The 7,500-nt window shown below is 42.8% G+C and overlaps 1 protein-coding gene across 1 annotated transcript in view; it reads right to left on the bottom strand.

Annotated features, from left to right (window-relative positions):
* The window catches only part of LOC138021997 (uncharacterized), a 32,763-nt gene extending 31,893 nt beyond the window's left edge, over nucleotides 1–870 (bottom strand). The window contains exon 1 of the mRNA XM_068869023.1: nucleotides 1–870. This exon is cut by the window's left edge and continues 241 nt beyond it. The gene's annotated coding sequence lies outside the window, so the exon portion shown is untranslated.
* Between the last annotated feature and the right edge of the window lie 6,630 nt (nucleotides 871–7,500).

The following is a 7,500-nucleotide window of genomic DNA, read 5'->3' as shown; positions in this document are numbered from 1 at the left end:
AAGTATCACTAAAATTCCTTTAGTATCGCCATTCCTTATTCCAGGAAACCTGTACCTTTTATAGGAAAACCAAACAATGTGTCACCAATATTGTTATTGCTTCTGACGGTGTAAGCACAATTTTTTTGTTGCCCTTGTCTAGGAGGCCGGTTATTTTAATGTAGCCTAACAAACTGTGAATTTCAAAAAATCAAGTTTCCTTGAAAACTTTCTAGAAGTCATTTTCGCAGAGGAGATAACTGTTTTCCCTTTGCTCTCGTGTAAGTGACACTGTTTTGTACAGCCAAAATGGAAATAACTTGAAACGCATTGTTTTAAAGCACGGCTGAACTCTGTTTAACTTCTAGACTCAAGTTTAACACTTGAAAATTCAAATTTGAGAAAAAAAATAACTTGAAAGATAACAATGATAGCAAATTTAAGTTCTTTATGGTAACCACAAATCAAGCAAAATTAGGACATAAGTTCACATAGTTTTCTCGACTTAGTTCATTATCATTTGCGCACAAGTTTCTCTTCTTCTTATTTACCTAACGTATCTTACTGAAAATTGAATAACATTTCCCAGAAATATCCCGTAATTACGTCCTAAAATAACTGTATTCAAGCGCTGAGTTATGCGTATTATACCGAACTCAGAGGTTATAATTTTTAATAATAATTGACAGTGCTAATCACTCTTTACTTGCAGTATTGAGGACTGAATTGCGAAAGGGCACAGCTCACGATATCGGGCAGAAAGCATACGAAGGCGCCTCTGGATGCAACTATACGGTCCATGTTTGATGTCGGAGCACAGCACTGTCGTGTATGTCACATTTTGTGCATGTATATCATGAAGTAGAAAAGGAGCAGTATGGAGAGAGAAGAATAGAGAGAGCACATGGTTGATTGTTATGTGTTTCTTCGGAACTAGTTGCACTTCTCCAACTAGTTAAAGCTCCTCTAATTTATGTCCTAAGAGGACACGTCATTAGCGACGAGGATAAGTACAGCACAAGATGTCTTTGAGCGAAAATGGCGCTTTAAATGCTATTCCTAAGTTCGACTGTCACTCGGATCCCGCCACGTTGGGACCACGCTGGACGCGTTGGTTGATATCTTTTGAGTTATTTGCGGATAGCAAAGGTCTTATTATCACTGAGGCTGCAAATGCAACCACGAGGCAACGAAGACGAGCGATGCCACTCCATTTCGCAGGCCCAGATGTACAAGATACCTGCGAAGCAACCGATTACACCACAGCTATAACACCATTGAATGGATATTTTCTTCCCAAAGTCAATGCAGCCTTTGCCCGCCAGAAATTTCACCGACTCCAACAAAAGGAAGGAAGGTGAGGCTGTTTTGCAGTTTGTTACTCGATTAAGAAAAGAAGGAAAGGATTGCAATTTTGGTGTAGACTTTGACAACCAGATGAGAGACGCGGTCCTGTGTAAATGTAGGTCAGATTATGTAAGGCGTAAATTGCTTGAGGAAAGAGAGGAGCTTACACTCGCTCGCGCGCTAGAAATCGCAGAACAATGTGAAAGTGTATATCACCAAATGTCTCATCTCAGTGTGAGTGAGCCAAGCAAGGAAGATGCAAACAGGGTTTACGAAAAATCTGAGCGACCCGATGGTAAACAAAACCGAAAGAAAAAAGGAGTTCATTGCTATCGTTGTGGGTCGAGTAGGCACATGGGTAGAGATCCAAAATGTCCTGCTAGAGGCCAAACCTGTAGGAAATGCAAGGGGAAAGATCATTTTGCTAGCGTCTGCAAAACCAAACCAAAGAAACCAGGAGTTAATCGAGTACAAGAAGAGCTAGAAGCTAATAATGGGGAGCAGGTTGATTATGCTTTCAGAGTCACCAATGAAGCTCACTCAAATCTGCTTAAGTTGTCTATTGGTGGGGTAAAACTCGAAATGTTAGTAGATTCCGGAGCCACCAATAACATTGTTGATGAAGAAACCTGGGAAGATTTGAAGGCTAAGAAGATCCAATGTAAATCAGAAGCTGCTCCAATTGACAGGAAGCTATATGCCTATGCATCCAGCAAACCCCTCCCAGTAAAAGGTCGCTTTATTTGTGAAGTGTTGATTGGAAAAGGAAAAGCTCAAGCTGAATTCCTAGTCATTAAAGGAAAAGGAGTACCACTCCTCTGCAAAGATACTGCAATGAAGTTAGGTGTGCTGAGAATAGGTGTTGATGTCACTACAGTTGCTGAAACCAAGCAGACACTGCAACAACAGTTCCCAGAAGTATTTACTCGGATTGGAAAGCTGAGCTCAACCGCTGAGGCGAACCCCCTTTAATTTACAAGAGAAAGTAGAAAAGAAAATTCAAGAATTGTTAGATTGTGACATCATAGAAGAAGTTGATGGGCCTACGCCATGGGTGAACCCAGTAGTAAGTATTCCGAAGGCGGATGGTGACATTCGTCTCTGCATTGATATGAGGCGAGCAAACGAGGCCATTTTACGTGGTCGATACCCTATACCGACCGTAGATGAGCTGCTACACAGCATGAACGGCTCAGCTGGAACTTAGTCGAGAGTCACGCCAGATCACAACCTTCCCGACACACAAGGGCCTGTACAGATATAAGCGCCTATTGCGGTTTGGGGTGAGTTCAGCAAGCGAGCTGTACCAACATGAGATATCTACTGTTCTGGCCGGAATAGAGGGCGTGGACAATATCTCTGATGATATCATTGTAAATGGCCCAGATCAGAAAACTTACGACACGACCAGCGCCTTCTCAAAACCATGGAACGCCTCAGACAGCATGGTTTGACTCTCAATGCTGACAAATGCCTGTTCAATGTGGACAGACTGGTTTTCATGGGAATTCTGCTGTCTGAAAAGGGTATCGGCCCGACGGAAGAAAGAGTTAGAGCCCTGCAAGAAACAAAACAGCCTGAAACCGTCAGTGAAGTTCAAAGCTTCTTAGGGTTGGCTAATTACAGCAGCAGATTTATTCCTCATTTTGCAACACTCACAGAGTCATTGAGGAAACTAACCAGGAAAGATGTTCCGTTCCACTTTGGACCCGAGCAAAAAGCTTCCTTTAAGTCGCTTAAACAAAGCATGGCTGAAGTGGGCACATTGGCATACTTTGAGAAGAGTGCATCAACCAAAGTCATCGCAGATGCAAGCCCTGTTGGCCTTGGAGCTGTGTTAATGCAAAACCAGAATGGGGAATGAGTGCCAATCTGCTATGCAAGCCGCAGCCTCACAGAGTGTGAACGGAAATACTCTTAGACGGAGAAAGAGGCGCTCGCCCTCGTTTGGGCATGCGAGAGGTACTACGCATACATTTATGGAATGAGATTTGATCTGGTGACTGATCACAAGCTGTTGGAAGTGATCTATGGACCTCGTTCCAAACCCTGTGCCTGCATCGAAGGTTGGGTAATTTGTCTACAGCCCTATGATTTCCGGGTCGTGTATGCTCCAGGGCAGAGCAATGTAGCTGATCCCCTTTCCCGCTTGGTCAGACGGAATAAAGCAGCAAATCATCAACATGGTGCAGAAGAGTATGTTCGAGGGGACAGGTTATCATGGCGGGCAGTCACGCGTTGTTTGCCTCCGTGTTTCTGCTATGTTTTTGCCTGACTCAGAATGAATACTCGTCTCACTACAGGTTTACCTCATTTGTAACTAAATCAGCAGTCATTTTGGGCAGGCTGGCTCCAGAAAAGGAAAGCGGTTTCTGTGATTTCGAAGAATTTAACTATCTTCACTTCTGGTGGCTGAGAAATGAAATGGTCGAAATTTGCATATTGTTGGACGGTATGGTAATGAGTCCAGTATTGTTTAATTCAGCAAAAACAATGGTCCTCACCACCTCAAACAATGGCAAGTGCAAGCGAAAACTATCAAAATGCCGAATTTTGTATTACGCGAATACCGTGGCGACCAGACAGCTCTTGCTTCTCTCTGGTGATGTGGAAACCAATCCTGGATGGCAAGGCGTGATTGACCGGGATGGACACTATCTACAGGACTTTGCAAGAACTTCTAACCAGGGATCAAACTTGAGTGTTGCACACATTAATATTCGTAGCCTTAGAAATAAGGTCGAGGAGGTTAAAGTGTTGCTGCATGTATGCCGGTTTGACATTCTTGCAATTACGGAAACCCACTTGGATCGAAAAATTTCCAACAGTCAGCTTGAAATTGACAACTATAAGATTATCCGTAGAAACAGAGATACCAATACCATCGGCGGTGGATGTTTGTTCTACATCGCCAGCCACATATGCCCTACTCGGCTAAGATCCCTAGAATCATCCGATATCGAGGCGATATGGCTTAAGATCATGATAAATTCGTCCGTTTTTATCATAGGAACAGTTTATAGACCACCTTCTTCGGATTCTTTATTTTTTGAACGATTTCAGGATTTACTGGAGAAACTTTGGATCAAACGCCGCAATGTGGTTATTGTTGGCGATTTAAACTGTGATAGCTCTCGTTCGACTGACGGTTCAATTACCTCAATTTCTGGCCAAAAATTACAGAATTTGCTTCTTCAATTCGACTACATGGTTATCAACGACAAGCCTATCAGGGTAATTAACTTTGATTGACCTGGTAACAAGTAGCAATCGTAATCTGATCAAAAATACCAGAACAGTCAAGCTTGGAATCTCGGATCACATGCTTGTACACGCGTCTGTCCAAACAAAGATCAAGCGGCCCCCTCCTAAAATAATTAAAGCCCGTTCTTACAAAAATGTTGACCAGGCCAAATTTTCTAAGGACATCGCGAAGACCCCTTGGTCCGTATGCGAAGTATTCGACGATCTGGATGATTGTTATTGGGCGTGGAAACACATCTTTGGTGAAATATGTAACAGGCATGCGCCCTTCCGCGAGATCAAGGTTAGACGCCAGTCCTTACCTTGGATTTCTCCAAAAATACGCCATTTGATGAATTTACGTTACAAAACTCTTCTTAGAGCAAAAATGTCAAAGAATCAAGAGCTGTGGACAGAATATCGCTCTTTAAGGAACAAGGTTACGCATGAAGTCAGAGTTGCTGAAACCAGGTTCTATGTGGATCTATTTGACGAAGTAAAAGACTGTAAGTCATATTGGTCAAAAAAGCTGCTTACGGGTCAGCGTCACAGCCTATACTCGGTTTAAAGACATCAGACGGGTCAATGGAAACATCTGACTACAAGAAAGCCCAGATCCTAAATGAATACTTTTCTACTGTAAGTGAAAAGTTGGCAAGCGATCTTCCCGTCTGTAGACAAGTGAATAACAATACTTACATCAACCGCGTTACTCCCTACGTAATGAACATTTCCATATCGCATGCTAGTGTTGCTGAGAGCATCGATAAGATGAAGGCAAACAAAGCTTGCGGACCTGATAATGTTTCTTCAAAGTTACTCAAATATGCAGGAAAGGATCTAATTCTATCATTGCTATCTCAGTTTTCCATGAGTGCCGAATGTAATTCTGTCCCTACCTCTTGGAAAACTGCTAATGTTTCGGCCCTGTTCAAGAAGGACGATGAAACAGATAAACAGAATTATCGACCAATTTCCCTGTCATGCGTCCCTGGAAAATTGATGGAACACGCAGTAGGCACAACAATTGCCACTCACATTATGGAACATAATCTTGGCCATCCTCACCAGTGGGCTTATAAAAAAGGCCACTGAACTGAATTGTTATTGGTAAAAATGATCGAGGACTGGAGACGGGCGCTGGATAAAAACCTTGTAGTTGGTATCGCCTTTGTAGACTTTCGAAAGGCCTTTGACTCTATTTCTGATCATGTCTTGCTAGAAAAGTTGTAAGCAGTTGGTGTTGCGGGCGACCTATTGTGCTGGATTAAGGATTACTTAGCTGACCGCTCTCAAGTTACAGTCGTTAATGGATTCCAGTCTGAAACCTTACCTGTGAAGTTTGGTGTGCCGCAGGGATCTGTTTTGGGACCTACCCTGTTTTCGTTGTTCTGCAACGATCTTCCCGACATAGCTGGAGTTAGAGAATGCGAAATTCACATGTATGCGGACGATACGACCATCTACGTGGCTGAGTCATCTCCTGACAAGGTTGTCGTTGTGTTGAATAGCGTCCTCCAGAAGTTGTATGAGTGGTGCTGCCGTAATCGCCTCATACCCCACTGGGGTAAAACCGAGTGTATGATCTTAATGCGCGGCCAGTTTGTTGGGCCGTTGCAAGCAGTGTCATTAGGGAACAGTGTCGTCACTCAAGTCAAGTCAACTAGGTGCTTAGGCGTTGAGCTTGACAGTGATCTTAATTGAAACGTTCACGTTAAAGAGTTAATCAAGTCCTTCACACAAAAACTGAATCTTCTTAGGTCCTTGTATTGTTTACCGACTTCGGCGAGAGCTGATTTTTATTTTAACGTAATTTTACCATCTGTCACCTATGGTTTGGTTATATGGGGCTCCTGTGGCAAATCGCTCTTTGATGTGCTGGAGAAAATACACGCACGTGCCGCTAAAACCATCTACAACCTGGACTGGTATACACCTAGCGACCAGGTCCTAGCCCGATGCAACTGGTTTACTATTAATTGTTTGTACGAACATAGATTGTTTTCATTAGCACACGACTGTTTTTATGATTTTTCACCTACTCCTATTAAGCAGCTATTTAAGAAATATGATTGTAACTATAACCTGCGAAGGAAATTGACTTTTTTGTTACCGAAGCCAAAATCAGAACTTCTTCGCAAGTCCACTTGCTACAAAGCCATATCTCAATGGAATTCTCTTGAAAATCATACACGTTCTATCGCAAGCAGAAGCTTGTTTAAAAACACGCTCAAACGTAGAATTTCATGTAAATAGCTTCGTATATATATATATGTAAATAGTACTTTTTAACTTCTTAAATACACGACCACATCAGCTCCGCTGTAATTTAATTCGTGTTTAAATAAATGTTGTTGTTGTTGTTGTTGTTGTTGTTGTTTAATTTGCAGCTATCAGTGCAACACCCGCAGCCCTAACCACAAGAGAAGTTGAAGAAGCATCTGCTGTGGATGAAGAATTGAAAGCTCTGAGAGAAGCAATTAAAACCGGTCGATTTGAGAAATCCAAGGCTTATGCGCCAGCTGCGGGGGAACTGTGTGTGATCGGACAGCTAGAGGTACCCGTGTCGTATTGCCAAGCAAGCTAAGGTCCCAAGCAATTTCTTTAGCACATGAGGGACACCTAGGAATTGTTTGGAACAAAGCGGAATCTGAGAAGTAAAGTATGGTGGCCTGGTATTGATAAGGCGGCGGAGAGGTTTTGCAAATCTTGCTATGGATGTCAACTGGTTGCACGCCCAAATCCACTTGAGCCGTTGACGCCAATGACATTGCCGGAGGGTCCTTGGCAAGACCTGGCTGTAGACCTACTAGGACCACTTCCATCTGGACACTCGATACTACCTTATGACATGAAATTTTGGCGACACGTTAATTTAGCGATTTTGAAAAATCCGGATTTAGCGACACCTTAATTTAGCGATTTTTCGTA

This window comes from Montipora capricornis, chromosome 10, assembly GCF_036669925.1.
Source record: "Montipora capricornis isolate CH-2021 chromosome 10, ASM3666992v2, whole genome shotgun sequence".
Classification (NCBI taxonomy): domain Eukaryota; kingdom Metazoa; phylum Cnidaria; class Anthozoa; order Scleractinia; family Acroporidae; genus Montipora; species Montipora capricornis.
The sequence above is the reverse complement of the archived record's forward strand: the minus strand, read 5'-3'. Positions and strand labels throughout refer to the sequence as shown.